The sequence below is a fragment of the Anopheles coustani genome (genome assembly GCF_943734705.1).
Source record: "Anopheles coustani chromosome X unlocalized genomic scaffold, idAnoCousDA_361_x.2 X_unloc_85, whole genome shotgun sequence".
NCBI lineage: Eukaryota > Metazoa > Arthropoda > Insecta > Diptera > Culicidae > Anopheles > Anopheles coustani.
In genome coordinates this window covers 40,001-41,950 of record NW_026525198.1, presented here as the reverse complement: position 1 = coordinate 41,950, position 1,950 = coordinate 40,001, and the positions used below count along the sequence as shown (strand labels likewise).

General features: G+C 49.6%; 1 non-coding gene across 1 annotated transcript; it reads left to right on the top strand.

The window, feature by feature from the left end:
• The first annotated feature begins 1,473 nt into the window (after positions 1-1,473).
• Positions 1,474-1,628, top strand: LOC131271025 (5.8S ribosomal RNA). The gene has a single exon (XR_009180011.1). It is a non-coding gene; the product is annotated as a 5.8S ribosomal RNA (ribosomal RNA).
• Positions 1,629-1,950: the final 322 nt, after the last annotated feature.

Sequence of the window (1,950 nt, the reverse complement as noted above, 5' to 3'; positions counted from 1 at the left end):
TCCACACTGCTCCGGCGGTCCTGGGTAAGATAGTTCATTCTAGCTTGCCCTATGTGGAAGAGGGCACATTACTCAATACTGTGGTGTTATGAACAAAGTATAGTCCTCCACTGGTCCACGCTGCTTCGGCGGTCCTGGGTAAGATAGTTAGTTCTAGCTTGCCCTATGTGGAAGAGGGCATACAAGACAAAGTATAGTTCTCCCCTGGTCCACGCTGCTTCGGCGGTCCTGGGTAAGATAGTTAATTCTAGCTTGCCCTATGTGGAAGAGAGCATACATGAACCAAGAACGAAGGTTATGATCGAGGAATGATTCGACAACTAACCGATGGTATGAAATGTGAAGAATTCAAGCAAGCACACAATCAAGTCATCACTTGGGCATGCTCGATAGCCAACCTCATGACATTAACCTAGTAGAGCATGCGAAAACCAATATATATGTAAACGATGCCTCCCTAGTTCAGCGCTTCAACCAAGTGATGACTTCAGAATGGCTAAATCAAATCGGTTCAAACCATACCATCGGTATCCTATTGAAACACACAAGTCGATATCAAACCTCATGATTGTGTAGTCCTCCACTGGTCCACGCCGCTTCGGCCGTCCTGGGTAAAATGGAACATTCCAGCTTGCCCTATGTGGAAGAGGGCACATTACTCAATACTGTGGTGTGAAGTATAAAGTTCAGTTCTCCCCTGGTCCACGCTGCTTCGGCGGTCCTGGGTAAGATAGTTCATTCTAGCTTGCCCTATGTGGAAGAGGACACTTCATACTTCGTCTCTAAGCGGCGGCTTGACTCCTCCCTACGGGGAACGGGTTTACGCGCACAGCGGCGGCTTACGCACTATGGCAGTCATGGATGCCTTACGTTTCTATGAAAAGTGTGTTCCTCCCCTGGTCCACGCTGCTTCGGCAGTCCTGGGTAAGATAGTTAGTTCTAGCTTGCCCTATGTGGAAGAGGACACGTAGACTTACTGTGGTGTGAAGTATAAAGTTCAGTTCTCCCCTGGTCCACGCCGCTTCGGCCGTCCTGGGTAAAATGGATTCATCCAGCTTGCCCTATGTGGAATGAGGACACTTTATGCTTCGTCTCTAAGCGGCGGCTTGCTCCTCCCTACGGGGAACGGGTATACGCGCACAGCGGCGGCTTACGTTATGGCAGTCATGGATGCCTTACGTTTCCATGAAAAGTGTGTTCCTCCCCTGGTCCACGCTGCTTCGGCAGTCCTGGGTAAGATAGTTAGTTCTAGCTTGCCCTATGTGGAAGAGGACACGTAGACTTACTGTGGTGTGAAGTATAAGGTTCAGTTCTCCCCTGGTCCACGCCGCTTCGGCCGTCCTGGGTAAAATGGATTCATCCAGCTTGCCCTATGTGGAATGAGGACACTTTATGCTTCGTCTCTAAGCGGCGGCTTGCTCCTCCCTACGGGGAACGGGTATACGCGCACAGCGGCGGCTTACGCAAGTTAGTCACCCTCGGCAGTGGATCACTCGGCTCATGGATCGATGAAGACCGCAGCTAACTGCGCGTCATAATGTGAACTGCAGGACACATGAACATTGATAAGTTGAACGCATATTGCACGTCGTGGGAACCTACCATGATGTACAGATGACTGAGCGCTTATATTTGAGAAATGTATCGCATACATTTAACTACGCCGTGACACCCGTCACGAGACGTGCACCATGATGTTAACTAGGGTCGCGACGACCCGCTAGCATTCAAGAACCCGTGGTTTACAATATACTGGCATTGGAATTCGAAGTATTTAGAGCGTCCGTGTTCCCGCGTGAGGCGGAAGTACGAGGAGAAGGCGTGCTTGTGGTGTCTGTGGTGGTGTTTACTGATGTCTAGCTTCAGCTTATTTATTTATTTAAATAGAAGCGAAGATGTCAAAGTAGCGTCGAAGCAGCAGCGGTAGCACAAATGATTCAAGTATGGAAG